This window comes from Argiope bruennichi, chromosome 2 (assembly GCF_947563725.1).
Source record: "Argiope bruennichi chromosome 2, qqArgBrue1.1, whole genome shotgun sequence".
Taxonomy (NCBI): domain Eukaryota; kingdom Metazoa; phylum Arthropoda; class Arachnida; order Araneae; family Araneidae; genus Argiope; species Argiope bruennichi.
In genome coordinates, this window is record NC_079152.1 from 108,898,915 (window position 1) to 108,920,486 (window position 21,572).

General features: G+C 28.0%; 1 protein-coding gene across 3 annotated transcripts in view; it reads right to left on the reverse strand.

Annotated features, from left to right (window-relative positions):
• The window catches only part of LOC129961882 (RYamide receptor-like), a 327,448-nt gene that overhangs the window by 34,179 nt on the left and 271,697 nt on the right, over nt 1-21,572 (reverse strand). For all 3 annotated transcript variants that reach the window (XM_056075501.1, XM_056075500.1, XM_056075502.1), the window contains one exon: nt 16,329-16,410. The gene's annotated coding sequence lies outside the window, so the exon portion shown is untranslated. The remainder of the gene's footprint in view (nt 1-16,328; nt 16,411-21,572) is intronic.

Genomic DNA, 21,572 nt, shown 5'->3' on the forward strand with positions numbered 1-21,572 from the left:
ATGTTTGTTCAAGAACTGACACTTTCCAGTGAAATGTGACGAAAATTTAGTCTTCACTGCCTAAAGGAAAACAACTAAAAAATTCTGAATTTTTATCAGCCATAGACTCAAACATTTTAAAGTGGAAATTGTAGATAAATTCTACTGAAAACTTGAATTTAATGAAGAAAAATCTGGAAAAATAAATATATATGCAAAATTGCAAAATATATTTGCATTTGAATGTACGCTTTTCCATTAGATTGTGGTGTTTAAATTCTGTTTTGATGGTAAAGGCAAAGTATAATTCTTAAAACATTACCTTAGCAATACGGGTCACTTCATTTAATGCGAGTTTTTGAAATTCATTTCATCAAAGCTCAGTTGAAAATGTAAAGAGTATATTGAAATAGACGCTTTCGAAAGAAGCTTAGTTTAGCTTAAGGTATATTAAGGTCCCATTTTAAAGCAACACTAGGGGTATGACGGAACAGATCTCGTAATTTTGAACCATGGTCAGATGACGAGGACGATGCCTGAGTTGGAACCCATTTCAAAACTTCAGCACCACACCAACGGGAGGACATTTGTCCCTGACTTATTTAGCATGCACTGCAGTTCTTCTTTGGGATCGGGTCTGGAACCGGGAGCCTTCTGGCTGAGACCATCAGACCACCTCTGAACATTTTCGAAACAAAGAACGACGATAAGGATCATTATTAAAATTATTGTTCTCCGGAAAACGAGGTAATGGCAGGTAACAGATGTCGGAGACATATATAAATTTTTCGTCCCTCAGTCGTAATCAGGGGTTTTGTCAGACGATTTTGGAGATAAGCTGGCTCGCCAGAAATAATGGTCGTTAATATTTTCAAGCAAACTCGCTCCTAATGACTTTTTCATCAAAATATTTTTAAGTTGTGAATTTCAGTAATAATATAACTCATATTATGCATTTCCCTAATTTTCTCTCGTCTCCTCCAAAAATCGAACTTTAACTTCAAACTGAAATAATTTAATTTCAGCGATTAATTATTATTATTATCTTTTTTTTTTGCTAATAACAAACATTAAAAAAAATATGAGTCATAAAAATGGAATGATTGAAACCCTAGAGTGTAATATTTTCGATAGTTACTGCAGAAATGTGCCAGGATATCTCTTACTTTTTAATTAATTAATTAAAATTTAATCACTCTGAAGTGCACACTGCGATCTTCCAAAGTATATATGTGAGATGTTTGGTTACTCTAGATCAAACAATTTGGCCTTTAGAGAACATACACACACACGCCTCTATTTTAAGTAAAGATAAATGTTGCTTGGGGGCTGACATAATTTTATCGGTTCGTAGTGATATATTTTTTCAAATAAAGACAGAAATACACTAATTTTGACCCCGATGACTCTCCATAAGATTGAATCGCTGGAAATGTATACCCCTCTAGAGCCCCGGATGTTACGTCACTGAGAAGAAGATATGATAATTTTTCCTGAATTGTCTGAATTGAAACTGTATTTTCGATTATTAGTTGCGAGTTTTCTGTTATTATTTGGAACAATTCTGTTTAAGTATACTTTTTGTCAGCCAGTTTTCCATATGAGAATAAGTAAAAAACACGTTTACTATATTGATATGAATGGATTTTAATGAATTAAAATATTAACTATCATTTCTTCGGTAAATGATTATTTATAAATTTTACGTGTTTCTACTTTACATTTGTTTTTTTTTTAAATATAGAATTCATAAAATGTTTCACTTGATTTTAAATAATTTTCTACGTGAATTAACTGAGAAAGACAGGCGTTTCAAGATTAATTTGTTTTAAATATATGTGCATTATCTGTCACAAATTTTCAGAGATAATTTTAGTTAAATGGGAAAACGACATGTTGAGTCACCGAATTTAATGTTTAATTCATTTATTTTTATGAAGAGAATTGGAGCTATTAAAATAACGAAAGACATACCACTTAAATTAATTTCATATAAAAAATGAAAAAAAGCATGCAGCTTTATTCATGCCCTCATTGCTTAAAATGATTTCTTTCAGTTGAAATTTGAAGCATGCAACCTATTTGGATATCTGTTGAGGCTTAACTATTTTTTACATTTTATGTAAACATTTTTAACTTAAAAAGCAATGCCAATTCTAATTTTGGGCTCAAGTTACTTTTCTTATTCCTCTTAAATGATTTTGCTTAAGAGAAAAAAATGATGTATTCGTATTTCAGGCAATTTCAGGCTCTAAATGGTCCAAAATTACCGTAATTCGAGTATTTGTTTCTAGAGAGACAATGTTTCGACTAGATTTGTATTTGGATAAAACGTAGTTTGCATGAATATTGTTTGAGGATAAATATAAGAACGAAAATCGTTCGATATTAATTTCATTTTTTTTGTGTGTGGAAAAAGCATAGTGTAATTGGTTATGTTTAAATTTTATGCCGATAACAGATCAAATACTTTTTTTTAAATATCCCCTCCACCTGAAATTAAGATAAAATTGAAAGAAATCGTAAATATTTGAAATTTTAATTTATGATATCTTTAATTGAAGACTAAACTCGTAATAAATTATGATATCATCAAATGCCTCATTTGCGATTGCCGAGAAGAAGGGAGCTGGAATAACAGCATCTAAATATGTTTTTGCCTATTAATCATAAATAAGAAAAATTGCGCAATAAAAGAGTATTTAATAATGAAAGCAAAGCATTTTCAAAGCATACATATGCGAGAATTTATGACAAGAATCTAGCGATATTTTTTGTCAAGAATATAAAAGACATAATTTCCTCTAACCACTGATAACACTGACGTAAATGCATGTGTTACATATTTAAACATACATACAACATGTGAAACAAATATGAAATCTATTGATTTATGCTATTAAGAAACCGTGAAAGGTTTAAAGAGATAAGTAAATTTCTTGTCATGAAATATTTTTAAAAACAGATTTAAGACTAAGTTTCTAAAATTTGTTCTTGAACAAAAAATTTCTCATGCTAATCGTTTAGATGCAAGCGAATGCTATGTGGCAAAAGTAATCAAATGCAAATAAAAGATAAATTTACTATGAGCATCGAACTGTATTTCATTATGAAAGGTTATGTTTTCCTCCTATATTGGAAAATTTAATCTGCTTAAAAATTATATGACGAGTTCTTAATTTTTTTTCTGTTAGAAAAATTTATAAGAAACAAAGATAATTGACAGTTGTTATAAATTCGAATACAACATTTTGTTTAGGTAAAATTCCAAGGTAAATGAACAGTATAAAATAAAGAAAAATTCAGTTTGCATTTATTTTATGGGTAAAATAACAGCCAAAGAAGATTTTAGAAATCAGACCAGCTTTCAATTTTACTAAAATATTCTTTCTTTCTTTTGCTAAGGTTTGTAAATTCTGTAGTATTTTAATATGCGATATGAAATTGATTTTTAACAGATATTTATTTTTCGATGAAAAAATGTATTTTACTATGAGCCAATTGTTTTAATAGAAAATAAAGTAAATTTAAAAAAAATATATACTTTTAAGAATTTGCAAGTTAAAATATTATAACAGCAGAAATATCTATTTAATTCTACATGTATGTTTTATTTCGAAATATTTGAACTACAAATGGGCGAAGGAAATTATTCTAAACTAATTTAACATTATGTGATATTTATTATTGGTTGGCATGTATATAATATTTAGACTATATCTGAATTTTAACTTTTCATATCACTTTTGGCAGAAAAATACTTCTTGATGTTTCAATGTATTATCGTAACACCGCAATTTCGTGTTATTTTAATTATTTCGATATTTTGTTCAATATTTTTTTTAACAAATCAGCTAAAGTATTTATAGCCGGCAAATTCATTTCTATGTCTCATTGCTTTTTAACAGGAGTAAAAAATGCAGTAAGGCAGCTCCTAAAATCAGTCATTTAAAAAATTAATAATAATAATTAATAATAATCCTAATGATGAAACGATTTTTGAAACTGAGAAATCCAATCCAAAAAGCTATAATCGACTTAAACCTGTAAATTAATTTTTCAGATAGTGAATTCGACTAAATATCCAGAACTATATCAGCTATCCTTCTAATAAAACTGACAATTGAGGCATTATGTCGGAGAGATTCTAATAAATTAACAGCTAATGCAACAATATTTCATGTTGCAGTCACTTAAAGAACAGCACACATCATTATCTGAAGAATTATATATTGTATTGAAAATTCGTACAGAAGAAAGGCACACTAAAATAGAAAACGTCTTACGGTATTTACATAATTATAATAATCTTAAAAATGAAAATGAAAAAGAAGAAAAGAGACTAAATAATTCAAACCTGATCAAGTTTATAGTAGATTTTCTTAAAACCTTTTAACCTACAAATCTATCCACATTCAGAAGAGTTCGGTACAGTTATCGAAGAGTATGATGACATTAATGTCGATAGTGAAAAAGGAATTGTCTCTTGAACAAAAATTAGAATTAGTGATAAATAAAAAAATTTCAGCGAACCAAAATACAATACAGAAATCAGCTATATCCAAAACTATCCGATGATAAATCGATTTATTTGATGATGAGGGATTTAGAGGTAAATACTTGGAAAAAGTATACCGCGCATTGCTAACAATACCACCAACTAGAGTAGATGCCGAAAGAGCATTTTCTACAGCTGGTAATTTTTACACAAAATTACTTTTCAGGTTGAATGACAGTACAACTGATGCATTCTGTTTTTTAAGATCACATTTCAAAAATTTGCAATAGTACCGCAGACTGAATAGTGATATTTACACTTTTTTGTGATTTAAATAAATAAAATGTTTCCTTTACTTTTTTGTGACTCTTTATATACTGTTATAATTTATAAATTACAAATTATTTTTAGTGATATTTATACTCTCTAATAAAACTGGCAAATAAAACAAAGAAACACCTGTGTTTTCTTTCTTTTTCTAAAATTTCTAATACCTGTATTAAAACCGGTATCCCGGTATTAAGATCTAAAAAATAACGAATACTGGTATTGAAAGTTTGATCCAATTGCAATCCCTAGTTCATACGAGATGTGAAACTTCCTTTCTATAGAAATATTATTTTTGCCTTTGATATTATTAAGGTAAAATTTTTATTATAATATTTCACCGTTTGAGAAAAATTTCAGTTTTTTCTTGTTCTTGTAAAACGTTTGAAAAGTGTGAGAGCTAAAGTTGCTTGTTAACTAAATGATATGTTCAATTTAAGGCGAATAGATGTTGACTCTATCAATATTTGGAAGGAAAGAAAACTTACATTTCATTGTATTAGAAATTTCGGCTGTCGAATAAAAAAAAATGCTGTTCATCATCATTCGGATTCAAGATATGCAATGATGCCAAAGGAATTTTCACAAATTAAATATAATCAATTTTGGTGCAAAATGGTTTTTGTGGTCATTAAAAAAATGGTTGTAAAATTAAAATATTGCTAACGACTAGATTTAAAGTTATTAGGAAGTGTGAAAATAGATATTTTTAGAAGTAAAATTAAGGATTCTTATGAAAATTCGCAGATATTTTTGATAGATTATAATCAAATAAGAATTAAGAATTAAAATACATTGAATTCGGGTGGCATGATTTTCCTTTAGATTAATAATTCCGATTTTGAAGAATATGGATAATAATAGATAGAATATAAAAGAATAAAATGTATTCACGACATTGTATTTCAAATCAGTCGTTTGAATCCATAATCTAAAGAATAAAATTATAAATAGATGAATATTAGCAATTTAGAAATTAAAAGAAAAACAATAAGAAAATCATACGAGGATGGATTTTCCATTTAAATTTCTTCTAAAATATCTTTCTGACAGCTTCAAATGCAATTAAATGAAATGAAGCTTTATCATGCTCCCTGTATAAACGTTTTTTTATATAAAAATGTTGATTAATTATAAAATTTCTGAAAGTTCTGTAATTTTAGTTCAGTTATAAGAATTCTGAGCTATAAAAGCTGTTAATATCTTTGATGGATTATGGAATTGTAAATTTGTTTCATTAAACAAATTTAAAGGAAGTTTTATTTTCAATTTATTTATTTACTATTTTTATATATTTATTTATTTACTATTCAATAAAGAAATAAAAAAAGGCTAGATAGATTCAATATAAGATATGCTTGTAGTATTAGTAACATTTTACTGAATTGGTTCGATAAAATTTATTTTTAGTCTTTGTAATTAGGTAAAGAAAAAAAAAAAGATAAAAACCATTGTATTAATAAAATGTTTTTTGCTATTTGTAATCGACGAGGCCTTACTTTTCTATGATTTGCTTCTTATAAAACTAATTTAGATTCAAAAATTAAAAGAATATGTTTATGTTTTGAGATTTAAAAATAATTTTTAGTATTTTCTATCAGCATTTAAAGCCAGAATTTATAATAAATATATATGCGAAATGAAAAACTGCACGAATGTATCTAAGCTTTTTGCATAAATTAAATCAATGAAAAATAGATTTTAGTTAACATCTAATTTACTTTAGACTTTTGTGAAACAACTTTTACAAATTCGAATATTTTATGTAAATTCAGAAGACAAAAATCGTAAAATTTATCCTCATATTTAAAAAAAATCTAACTTTCAGTTTTATATGAACTGCTTTCACCTTTTCTTTTTATCTGATTATAACAAATGAATCTAACTTATAGAAAGTCATAGGCGATGAAATTCGGTAAAGATTTCCATATATTCAACAAGGTATCGGAAGATATTAAGAATCAAGATTTATCGACTATCACATTATGGGCAGCAAGAATCCGCAAGTAACTCAAAACGTGACTTTTCAGAAATAAGTAAGATACTTTCACGTTCAGGGGAAATATTTTATGAGGGAACTATACATCCACAGCCGCATCCAAAACTCGATAAGAAGAAATGTGCGGTCATTCCCAGAGTAAGTTCAAAGCATTCTTCATACAACTATAAGAAATGTCCCCCATTTTTTACTTGTTTCTATGTGAAGAGTACATAAAGAAAATATTTGGCAGAGAGATTTTCAAATATTTTGGGATTTTAGATTTACGTTAGCTTCGATAGAAAAGTTTTGCATTTAGTAAGTAATGCATACAATTTAAAAGTATTGTTAATACGTCAAATAAACAGATTTGTGGAATCTGAGCATTTTAGATCTCCTTACAATGGAAAACTTTAATATCAGAATTTCGACTTTTCGTAAAGTCATTAAGTTAAAATTCATTAAGTTAATTCAGTTAATTCATTGAGTTTCATTCATTAAGTTAAAAATTCTTTAATTTAGCAATTCGTTATTTTATTCTTTAATTCAAGAATTCGATAATTTATTCTTTAATTTAGGAATTCGTTAATTCATTCTTTAATTTAGGAAATCGTTAATTTATTCATTAATTTAAGAACAAGATAAGCAAATAATATTTAGTCTGGTATGTGCACCAAAATCCCATTAAAATACCTTACCTTTATAACAAAATTGTAGACATGTTCCTAAATTTAGGCTAACCATATAGAGAATAAGTTCCACCTGATGATTAAATATAGGCTAGCATGAAAAAATGTCCTCTTTTTTACCTTTGTTTTGCTATTTCGATCTTTTTCGAATGTTCATGGTGATTGTGGTGAATAATTAAAAAAAATTCCATGTACCGACCAATTATATTCCTGACTACTTAGAAAAATAGAATACGTCGAGCACATCATTTTTTGGTGCATGCATGCCCAGGTTATCGAAAAATTCTTCAACAAAAACTTGGCATTCCCACAAAAAATTGACTAGTCGCTCTAATTTCATTTGTTAATATGAAGTCCGCTTTCTTATCTTTTGCCGAATTAGTTTATACTTGCAAATATAAATAAAATTACTTTTATAGTATGGTCTAGAATTTTTACACTTAGTATGAAACTATTTTACTCACTATTAATTTAAATTTTGCTTTCATTTCATTTTTTTCTCTTTTATTATTTTTTCACTCTTAATTTTTTGCACATGTATTATTTTTTTATCTATGTTTACTTTTTTGCAGTGTTGTTTTCAAAACTGAAACTTTACTTTAATACTCAATAGATTTCATTAATGATAGTTTTTGTGTTTGTCTGTTTATTTCTGTATCTGTGTTTTCTTTTACATTTGTTTTATGAACATTTCGTACTTACATTTTGTTTTATTTTATTTACATTAATCCTGATTTTATGCTTTGTGTTTCATTGCCTTTTAACTGTTATTAAGAAGTTATTTTACATAAAAATTGAATGGTTTTCATATCTACTTCTCTGAGTTTTGTATTATACATTTGTTGTGTAAAGAGTAGCTAATGTTAATTTTGGCATAAAAATTATCAGTAATATTTTTGGTTTTTACAACATTTTCGATCATGTCCGTGATCTTGATGACTGTATGTAGATCTGTGGACCAGTGTGTTTGATAATAACTGAAAGTAACATCACTGATTCATAGTCGTTACGGAAAAAAAATCCACCCAGTGGATTACTTCGAAGATTTCAACAGGCTCAATGTTTGATAAAAACAATTTATTCTGCACGAAAACACGAACACACAGTAACAAAACACAGTTGAAGCATGCAGAAGACTAGAACTCGAAGTAAATAGTAGCACACTAACAACAAATCGTTATTAAATAACCGCAATAGCATCAATCACTCAGGGAAAATTCATTGGAAGTCGCAGGCCAAAGAGAGAATTCATCCAACTTCTCTCCCGACTTTCAATTCTGTCTACTGATTACTGGTTCGTTTTTTATAGCCTCTGTGACAGGTCATCAACTGTCTCAAGGCAAACCCTGGAATGATAATGGAGCTACCGCCAAGATTTTTGAAAAGATCTAAGATCCTTCAGCATTCCTTTCTTTGTCGTCACAGTTAACAAATCCACTGCCAAATAATCGCCAATTTAAGGAATTAATGACTCGGCATGTATTCAGCAGCTTTTACTATATCTGTAAAACTTGTGGGAAACTTGCTAAGCAGGAAAAGTATAATACATATTTTGGACAGCATCTTCGATGAATCAACTCTAATTCGTATGTAACTGTAGTAGTGAAAGTTAAGTACATGCTATTTAATATTCTTTACATACACATAGTAGATATGTATCAAATTTTGAACTAAATGAAGAAAAAGGTCCAGATGAACACTAAGTTTGAGACAAAACACTCCGTGTAATCGAATTATATGAAGAAATTGGACGGAGAAAATTCTTCTGAGTAATATTTATTTAATTGTACCATAAGACATAGTAGGATGGCATTTTAGATCATCTATATAAAATTGGATTAATTTTATATTTTGTATCTATCGCAAATCATTGCGAATGGCTTTGATTTATCTTAGAATGCAACTAAACTTCGTATCGTGATGTTTGCAATAGGACAGTCATCATAAAACATATCCTTATATTGCCATATTTTCTTTCTTTTCAGCACACAAAATGATGAGTGATATAGAAATGAAAAAGACATCATTTTTCATGAAATGTCGAATCCTTATTCTTCTTTCTGTCTAGCAAGGAACAAAAAATCACGATTTAAGTGCAAGAATATAGGAAAAGGCATTTGTTTTTCGTTAGACTACTCTGTCTCAATATGACCATTCAGAAAGGAAATGGAACATCTGAAGGGCTATCAGGAAATTAGATATCTTCTGTATAAAAATAAGAAAATTCCATTTGATCCTTTTTTTTTGAAGGAAACCATTAAAAACTTATTCTGTGGAGAAGTTAGATATTATTGAGGTTAAAGCACCAAAATAGATATTTTATTGGCATAAATTAATTATGAAAATTACCTTTTTAAATAGATCATTTTATAAAATTGTACATTGTAAATTGAATTAAGCGTTGGCGAATTTTGTATTTTTTCGTGCAAGAAGTAAATGCACATAGAAAATTATTGTAAGTTATCGAAAAATTGAACTTTTCAGGAATCTCTTAGTTTTAGACTTTCCTATATCTGTTTTTTTTTGTCTGTTTTTAAATATGAGGGTTAAAAAAAGAGCACTCCAAATTCAACGAAATTCGTAATGAATTATTCTTTCTTCAAATTGTATATTTTTTTATAAAATATTCAGTGAAATACTCCTGCAAAAAGTTTGTCTGCCTATCAATCAATATTATATGGACATAATGGTTTAAAAATTGAAAAGAATATTCGTTAAATTAAGATTTTAACAAACGGATAAATTTCTAAGTGGATGCTTGCCAACTGATTAGCGCAGCATGGACAAATATGGCTTTTGCACCAGAAAAACTGAAATAACCTAACCTAACATAACTGGATGACCATGTCTCCATATATTCGAATGCATATAAATGGCATAACGAAATAAAGATACAGATGAAATTAAGCATATAATATTAAGACCATAATTATAAATCTGCATGAAATGTTAGATTGAATTAATCTGAGAAAAGAGCTCTGAAGCACTGTGTGATTCTTTTCGTTATTATATGAAGCTAAAAACAAAGCGCGCCGCACTGTGTATATGTACAGTTTAATTGAGGATCGAACTCTGACTTGAACATCTCATCCAACTCTGTAAGATTCTTCCTCAACAGAGTTTTGAAATTTCCTTTAAAATCAAAAATATTTCTGCATAAACGTATTCTGAAATTAATCGCCAAAAAAAAGAAGTTGCCAGTAAAGATGTCATGTTTATTGTATCAAGTGATTAATCACAAAAGATGTAAAATTATTCTATTGACTATGTTTTCAATGACGTGTGGTTAAGCCTAATGTTTGCAAATTGTATGTTGATAAACCAGAAATTCGCCGATGGCATTTGGTTAATACAAAAGTATCAAATTAAGTTCCTTAAAGGCACAAAAATGACTATCAACCATTTATAGAAGTTTTAATATGGATCTTATATGACATTTAAAGAGTTTGATTATCTGTCGACGCCAGAGGTATCAGAAATGATCAACTACCAGTTCATAAGTTATCGAATTCTCACTCATTTGATACTCTTGATAAAATTAAAATGTTGGTTGCTTTCGCAGCATAAAATAATAGATGCATGTTAAGCATAGGAAATCTATTCATCAAAATTATGCCAACACTTGTCGAATCTGTGGAAACTGTCATATCTTGTAAATCATTAAGCGAATAAAAGCTGGTAATAATTTGAAAATTAATTATTAATAAAGGCATTTGAAAATTAATTATTAATAAAGGCTATTGATAATGCAAGCATTATCAGAGAGTCAACATTAATTTAAAATTTGTGAATTTGAGTTATAGAAGCGTAGATAAGTTAAATGGTGTAAGCAGTTTTTGATCATGTCGAATCTTCTTTTATATTCTCATGTATTTTGTTTCTAAAATTTATTTTATTACTTGCACAACTTGAAATGATAATATATTTATAGAATGCATGATAATTTTTCAGATGTTAGTTAGATATTTTGAGCAAAAATATCATTAAATACCTATAAAAATGTTAAGGAAATTCATTTTCTTTCGGTTTCTTTCAGTTTACTTTCATTATTTCAGATCCTTCAGCAATTAAGTTTAGATTTTAAGATTCGGGTAATTGCCTCATGTTAACCATACTTATCAACTAATCGAGTTGTGTTAAATTTATTTGTGAGTAAATGGAAATAGTATTAATAAATCATAGTCATATCTTTTTTACGTGTTTTTTTTTTAAATTTCGAAAGTTAGCAAGAGAAAATTAATAGTGTGGCGGAGTGAAGATCATTATGATTGGTGCAGTGGAAGCAAGATGACTTATGTTTTCGAGAACATACGTCCTCCTTTAATTTTCACATTTCACGCAAAAAGAACACACACGCCCCCCCCCAAAATAACAACAAGACAAGACATTAATGACAGACTTCTCTAACAGAACAGCATCTCATCTCGTTTTAATAACAATTGCAATGCACTATGGGATGCGTACCTAATCAAGTATCACCATCTATTATCCAAAAGTAATGCAATTGCTACATCAGAAATTATTCATAACTACAAGCTTATGATCATATTTATATGTGAAATATTATTAATATGAATTACTTATATTTTATATCAACTTCTGAATACTCTATCATATTTGAATTTCTAGACATGTAGGCTAATTTCATTTTTCTTAAACGCTACAATATATTACAAACAAAATGGAAAATATTGTTTATGAATGTAATGAAAATAAATTGCTTGGTATATGAAAAAGAAAAGAATGAGATATACTTGAAGTTAGATGTTACTATGAAAGATGAATATGTGTTATGAAAGTGAAATGAAGGGCATTGCTTTATGTGAATTGTAGAAATATAGAGGACAAGATACCGTTATGACAATTGCATATGGGACGAAAAATAAACATCCATCCCTGTGTACATGAATTACTAAATGTATATACTTTTAGTTATAACGGAGTATTTTTTATACGTCAGAAACACGTTCTTCTTATCTGCTTGAAAACTGGTTAAAAAGTATCGAATAAAAGCAAGAAATGCCATATGTTGAGTGTAATAAGAAAAGAAAACTGTTGTTGTTTACGTCATAACTTATAACTCCAGACTACAGAAATGTCCAGGTGTTCTATGTTTTATGGTGATAACCCATAATCATGGAATCATGTCTGTTGTGCAGTAGATAAGAAACAATTCCGAAGATTTGACGAGACTGATGTTATCTATTATATGTTTCTGAGAAACTGCTCCCGGATAAATGATTGTATTCAGGATTTATAGAAGAATATGGTCACAAATTTTGACGATGAAATTACATGAATTATAATAACACATTGAATTTTGAAGTTCCAAAATCTATTTCGAAATTATGAATTTTCAAGAAAATTATGTCTTATTAATAATTAATCAAGGTTTCATTATCTTTTTTCATTTCGTTGGACTGGACTAATTTTTGACTAAATAATTCTTTGCTTGTGTTTACTATTGCCTTTTCAAAAACTTAAATTATACAAGCTTGAATGTTTTTATTACTTTCAACATGAAACAATTAACAGACTATACCAAACTGTAATCAAATTCTTAATTGCTTAAAGATACATTTCTTAAGTAGAAATGACAGTGCAGTTTCATTAAAATATTACACATTTATGAATATGAATTCGAAGGTTACGTTTTTAAAATTGAGATTCCTATATTTAGTCTAATTTGGAGAAATTAACCTATATATTTACATATTTTTTCCTTTCTTTTATTACTTTTGCTGTAGAATCGTTAACAAAAAAAAAAAAAAAAAAAAAAAAAAAAACCTTAGTAACTTTGTTATTTACTATTGTATCTTTATAAATTTAGCTTCGATGGAAATAGCTTAAAAGGACAGGTTTGTTTAGATAGATAAACTGACTAACCGAGTTAATTAACATAAATAACTAACCCGTCTCTCAAAATTTTTTCATTACGGAAATCGAGATATTTCAGGAATTTGATCCAGCTGGTCTTTTTATGCATTTTTATCTAATTTTATTCTGAAATTCTCTGTAATTCTTGAGAAATACTTTATTTTGTTCGCTCAAAATTTCCCTCTAAAAGAGCCAACGCACAGGCAACCGTATATTAAGTAGATCTCAGCTTGTTAATAGCAAAACACGACCTTTTCTCGTTTTTGTTCACAGAAATTTTGAAAGAATAAACAACACGATTCATATTTATCCTTAATATGTGAAACATTTTTTAAATCATAAGTATTTTTTATTTTTATTTAAATATTAAAGCATTTCTATTAGTTTCAAATCGGTTCATCATCCAGTTTTTAGTGATCCCGCCCAAAGAAATTATTTACCTGTTACCAATGTAAAGCAGATTATTTAACCCATTTCTTAAATTACTGATTGTCGAGATGCGAATATTGTAAAGATATTTAAATAAATGAATTTATCGTTGTTTAGGAGGGAATTTTATTTTCAAGTAAAATCGATTGTTAATCTTAAAGGAGATTTATTAAATTTCATAAGAATATTTTATTGCAATAAAAATATTATACGTTTGGTTTTACATAAAATTTAATAATATTTTAATTCTTTCAATGTCCTAAGCAAATGTTAAATATTTAAAAACTTATCTGGTATCACTTTAATAATAAAATTTTTAACTACGAAAATATTACGGAAGTAAAAGAAAATTAGAAGGATTAAATTTCACTTATCTCTTTAAAGAAATACATGTGGGTTATATTTATGATGAAGAAACAATATTTGGAATAAACATTTTTAATTGCCCGTATACGTCTGTATACAGAGCAAAGAGTTAATCTTTAAATAAATAAAGTATTAGATTTCTGTGAATCTTTATGTTACAGGTCACCTTGAAATAGAAAAAAAGTGCATTTGAAATTACATTTGGTCTACGAGAGCCTTAATTTGAAAGTGAGTCGAACTAGAATGTTGAAATTAGTTGCGATTTACATCAAAAACATTAATTTGAAAGAAATTTTAGATGAAATTCGTCTAAAAGAAGTGCATCTGTCTATTCACATAAATATATGCCAACAATATAAATAAAAAAGCTACATAGATGAAATTTTGTACAGGCTTAGTTATCTGATTTGTAAATTTGACGATTAAGTCAAAATTTTGTATATCAAATTTTGAAATACCAGTTCTATCGGAGATAGTGGCTTTCAGTCTATGCAGTTCTAGGCATTGAAACGTAATTTACTAAAAACGTGATAATCCAGTTGTTGGTTTTGAGATCTAAACTATTCTTTATCGTATTTAATTATATGTTCTAAACGAACATGTTTAATAAAAGCATATTTTGTCAGCATACGGGAAAAAAATGAGGAGTAAATTGGCCAAAAACTCTTGATGGTATACGTGATACTCTTTAGTTCCCTTTTAACATGGTGGTATTTGTTGGCTGGTATACTATCTATAAACAACTGCTTGATGAAGAGTGCAAATAGCAAACAAACTGAACAAAAGGGGAAAAATAGCACTATAAAAAGCTGCTGTAAGAATGACAGAAAGATGGGCATTCATTCTTCACGAAATGGCTGATGGAATAAAGAGGAGCACATGCAAAAGAATCGAACCTAGCACATCATCGCTTAAAAACTTTTCGAACTAGAGTCTCAAAATTGTGTTTTTATACAAACCCAGCTGTAAAGAGGATAAGCATAATGAAACATTTATTTTAAGGATATTCTGAAATTATTCTCTCCCTATTCAATAATATTATTTCGATGCTACTGAAATTAATCCATTGAATAAATAAATAATAAGTGTTTATTAATTTATTTATTTTAGCGTTAATTAACTTACTGAATGGTAAGAAATGCTGCGAATTTATTTAGATATAAAATCCAAAACTTGCAAACAATAAAGAGTAGAAATTCAATATACATTCCTAGTATCATTGGTCTTGCAGTCAAATTTTATATCAATTGAGTGAAAAAAACATAATTTTTTAAATAAAAGAAAACTGCATGTTGAATTAAAATTGTATGATCTGAAAATAAATTTAATATTTAGCCAAATACGATATAATATTGTCTGTTGAAGATCGCATTTTAGGAAGAATAGGTTTATGAACACAAATTAATTTAATATAAAGTTCCTCTTACCATAGTCGTTGCAAATTGACTGTGGATTTTTTTTTTAATATTTTAAAAAAATTATTTAGAGTATGCGGACAAATTTTAGGATTTCTATGTTTTAGTATAGCAGTTTTGCTTCCATGTAAAAATATTACAATTAATCCCCTCCCCCCATTCATGTTAAAAATTTATAAAATTATTAAAATTGTATTATTTATGCATTGATTTCTGATTTTATGAAATAAAATTATTTTCGTTTAATGCATTAAATTTTTTAAAAAAGAAATATGTAATAGTTTCCAAAAAATCACCGAAACTTTTAACATCGGAAGCCTTATTTTTCGAAATTCCATAATTCTTTTAGTTGTCATCAGAATTCAATAAAATTTTAATGAGAGGTTAAATTCATAACAATAAATCAACTCAGAAAACATAGCAGTTGTAATGGTAAAATTTCGAGATGGTAGTTAATTAACTCGGTTAATCAGTTGGGAGACTGAAATAAAAATATCCGCTCGAGCCATTTCCATCGTTCCATAATTTTGTAATATATGATAATAAATAAAAAGTTACAGAGGAATTTCATTACAGAGGAATTTCATTTTTGTATTGCCTACTGTGCTTGCACCACTATAAAATTTAAAATTTTAATTTGGATTTTGAATAATGAAGAATATAATATATTCATGCTTTTAACACTGACTGTTTCTTGTCATGAGTTATGTAAAGCCAGAAATAAACATAAATCATCATTATCTACAGCATTTCTACTGCCTTTAATGTACCTGTGCACCTTTCCAATCTGTGATCGAAATATTCCACCTTGGATTCCAGCTATACTTTTCAGTTGCAATACATTGAAACAATCTGTAACAAAAATTTAAAATAAATGTTAGTCTGTGTAAGAGTTATGTATGATTAATATAGAATAAATCTTAATTTTTTTAAATAATATTCTTCTTACTTCATATTATAATCAATTATTTACCAGAAAACTGGCATATTATGAAATTCTTTCTTTCGACAATAAATCTTATATAAATATCTATAACAAATTGTACAATAAGCAAAATATATATAAAAAAACTGTAATTATCAGATAATAAAAACACCTGAAGAAAACATTACTCTCAAAGAGTAACTGAGCAAATATTTAATTAAAAAATGCAAGCAAACTTGAATAAAACCATAAAAGCACTGAAAAAATATAAATGAATATATAAAAAACTTTTCTCAAAGAGTAACTGAGAAAATATTTAATTAAAAAATGCATGCAGACTTAAATGAAACCACGAAGCACTGAAAAAATATGAATGAATGTGTAAAAAAAACTTTTCTCAAAGAGTAACTGAGAAAATATTTAATTAAATATGCACGCAAACTTAAATGAAACCACGAAAACACTGAAAAAATATGAATGAATGTGTAAAAAAACTTTTCCAACAAAGAATGCTAAAATCTTAATCACGGACAGGGAGATGTACAAAGAGAGCTGCAAATAAAATGTTTGCGATTTTATAAATGCTCATTTCCATTGTTGCTTTAGAAAAAAAAAAAAAATGAAAAAAAAAAAAACGTTCTTGTAGTTAAACATGCATTATTTAATTTATTCTGTCTTATTTTTAAAGTTTATTTTTTTTTCCAAATTCATGTTTTAAGAAAATTGTATTTAATCTTAGAATCAAATATGTAAATGAAAATTCATTTAAAAATAAATGTAGATTGAACTTTTTTTGGAAACTTCTCTATTGCCTTTTAAATACTTTTATGCATTTCATACACATAATTGAGAAAAAGAATATCAACGTTTCCTTACATCTTAAAAGAAGAATCCGTAAGCAAAATCTGGTAAACATTTCAAATATTCTGATTGAATCATTAGGATATAAACATTGCCGATTTGATATTTCCGATATCTTAAACTGACATTTGACTTCACGATATACTTAATCCTTATTCCACTTCTTTTCCAAATATATTTCACAGAAGTAAAACTTAAAATTTCTGAAAGGGTTCAAGAGAATGAAATTTGAATTAGAGCAGAATCATACTTCTGTTCATCAAAATCGGAAGAAAAAAAAGGAAAATAAAAGGAAAAAATGATACAAACACGAAGGAAAATAGAAAAAAAAAGTTGGACTAACGGTTTGCTTCCCTCATATGTCGTAGTCTAAACAAGTTTATAGGATCATTGAGCGCACAATTAACGATCAGCAATGCCAAGCCAAGAAATAGTTTCTTCTACTGCCACAGCTAGACTGTAGTTCGGCAAACACGAAAGAAACAGAAAGGAGGTGAACTATTAACATGAGCGCAATGCAGTCTGAGTTCTATGAATCACTTCAATTAATTCTTTTTTATAACATTTAACTTCGAAATAAAATTTTAGGAGAACTATAATCAGAATTTAGTATATTTTCAAATATATATAACATTTGTCTTTGGAAACATCATTTACCTTTTAAATGCAGGAATTTAAAAATTCCAGAATAATTATCGTAAGAATCAGGATTTTTCTGATTAAATATTAAATATAAATTAAATGAAAATAGATAAATAAATAGTAATATATAAATGAATACAATTCAAAATGAATAAAAAGTTAAAGAAAATATTGTATGATGAACTTTCATAACAAAAGGAAAGGAAGATTTTAATTAAACGAATATTTTCCTTTTTTGCAGCTTTACGATCTCCTGTTTTTTGGAAATTTATATGAATACTTAAAACAAATCTGTAGTATTCAATTAACTATAAAAACGGATGATAGTAGAAAATTTTGTACAATTACTTTTTAATTTGAAAATTTCATTTCCATAAATCCCCTAATATCATGAGAGAATTCAGATTATTAAACAAGCATTATCAATTTAAAAATTAAAAACAGAGTGAGAATGCGAGCTGACTAAATCATACTAAGTCCTAATTCAAGTTAGAATAAATAAAATGTGAAGGTATTACATTAACGTTACAGAATATATTACTTTTAAGATTTTGAAGTTAGGTAATGTCAAGATAATATTTACTAAATCATTTTACTGTTATAGAGAATTTTCAAAACAAATGCATCACTATTTGCTACGTAACAGTTGAAATTCAATATTTCTTTTAATAAGAAAAATAGATTTTATATCAAATATATTTCCTAGATGCTAAATAATATAACTTAAATGAAATTTATTATCTATTGTTTGCTTTCGTTTATTTTGACCAATTATTATAACTAACACGAAAACGCATGGAAAGTAAATCTTATACCATAAATCAAGAAATAAATTTAAAAGAAAAAAAGAAATTTAAGTTCAGGATGTTTCTTAAATAATTATTTTAAATAAAAATTAAATTAAATTTTTTAAATCCTTAAACGCACTTCAGACTCTATTATTTGAATTGTCAACTGGAGAATTTAAAGAAATGCATTGTTAAAATTAACTAAATCGCGGTATTTCGAGAGCAATATTTGAAGAGAAAATCTCTTTTATTTTGACAGCTGTATATTTTTTTTTTTTCGTTTGGTTCTCAAGGGCACATATGTATGATGCAACCCGAGCTATTAATAAAATAATGTTTAAAATTTAAGATGCAAATGATTTTCTATGGAATATTAATGCTGTTTTATATAGGTAAAGTAAGCTAAACAATATATTGTTACAAAATTTTTCTTCTACAACAAATACCGCTAATCAATCGCAACACATTTCCTACGATCCACACAACTTCTTCCCTGCAGATTCAGATTGCTTGTCTTTTATAGTTCCGGGAGGCGGGGCTGGAATCTTCAGACCAATCAGGGCGTACCTGGCTGTATCTCGGGTCTTAGTGGATGGATCGTGAAAGTTCTCGAACTTTCCAGTAGTATCCATTTAGTCGCCAGACTCGCCAAATTCGTCGCCAAGTCGCCAAATGGTCGCCAAGCTCTCAGGTCATTTACGCGGCAGCTGCTCAGCACAGATCTTACAACGGTCTTTCTCACGATGACACTATTCATGCCGGGTAGCAAAATTACAGATTTGTAACAATATTTTATTGGGTTAAAAGAAAACAACTTTTTGGCGCAAAGTTTGCTTTATAAGTTCGCAGAATTATTGTTTAATATAATCCTCAGCACACATCAATTATTCCTAATGTAACAAAAGTAAGCTGGATTCAATAATATAGGAAAAATATTAATTCACATAACAGCAAACGAAAGTAACTATATATTACTGTGACATAACGAAATTAGCAGCATATTACTGAGGCATAATGAAATTAACGGCAGATTACTATGACAATTTTGTAATAGAGTTTTCCGTTGCTCACATTTCTAAAGTAATTCGTTAGAAATTTTTATTGAATTTGAATGTTATTATTAATAGCACTTCTTAATAACAATTGTAAACTCCCTTTAGAAATGAAGATGATTGGTGTTTCTGGTTTAGTTGGTTCTCGCAAATCTGGTAGGTACAGAAATGGTGGGGGGTGACCACCTCCTATGGATGTGGGGTGTACTTCCCACGGGAAGGGTTGTACCGTGGCTGGTTATGGTCCATAGGACTCAACCATAGTTTTCGTCAATGTTGCTGTCGTGGCTTTCCGGACATTTAGTTTTTTCCGTGTGTCTTAGAGCGGGTCTGAATAGTAAATTTATGATTATAACAATTGTAACATGTACTACAATCAGATGCCGTAAAAGTATTCTAAACGAAGCAGAAATTATATGAACAAAAATAATTATTAAGTGAATAGAACATGCAAAATATCTTTTTAACTTATACGGAATTATTTTATACAAATGTATGATTCTAAATAAGTTCTGATGTATTTATATTTATTATTTTGATTAACATACACAATATAATGAAAGTAGATTTTAATTGAATTCAAATGGCGCCATAATTAGTTGAAGCATTGTGGCAGTCGCCTAACCATAAGCAAATGGAGAAAACTTTTTTCTTGGACTCATTATAGCTTGAAATAAATACAGAGTTTCAGACAGCAAGTTGTCTCCCGCGGGAATTAACGAAGTCAACAACATACTGAGTTCCTTTTTTATGCTTATGCGGTAAACACATTCCAGATTCCATGACTTTTCTCAGTCAGATTAAGATATTTCTAATTCGTCCCAGTCGTGCAATAAGAAAACCTACCTTTATTTTGTGTATTTATGATTTATTATCGAATCAGATGCAACTTTCCTTCTGTGAACCTTACAACTTAAAACGAACAATACAACTAAAACGAACAATATATATATATATATATATAAATTTATTTATTTCGTGTATTATGGAAACGGCGCTAACTGTTTGGATCAAATTTTATATTTATATAAGGTTTTGCAATTTTAAGTTTATCTGTATAATTGTGTTTCCTGAAAAAAAGAGATTTTACACACAAAAAAGAATATTTCTGTATAACTAACTTTTGGAGATATTTTCTGTCTGTTCTCATACTGACAACGCCACATAGCGCCATCTTGTAAATGTTTGTGGTATTTCCGTTGTTGCCATAGGATGATAACCTATTAGTACCTCAAAATTTTGTGAGAGGGCGTAATAGGTGTGAGATGAGGTAAGACTGAAAAATATTCATATATAACCGAGCGTGCTTGTTATCTAAATATTTTTCAAAAAAAAAAAAAAACTTCCAAGCGAAGCTGTGTTTCCCAGATATTAAATGAATTATATTGCAATAATTAGTTCCAGGAAAAAAATACAGAATTTCAAGATATTTTGCGAAAACAGTTATCCTTCAAATTGCGAGTTTTGCAAATGATTTTTATCTGCTTAGCTGAGTCTTCTTATCCAATTATTAAGAAAAATGAATGAGTGGTCAGGGCTACTACATTGAAAAAATGACATTTACTTCTTGGATTGGATTTTACAAATGCATTTTTCAAATAAATAAAGAAATATTTCTTTAATAGCAGTGTTGATTTAAAAAAAATTCAATACTCTGTATAAGCATATATATGTAAAAGTTTTTATTTCTTCTTTCGGTTTTTCTATTAATGCTAATATTTATTATTTTGTTAATATATTTGTCAC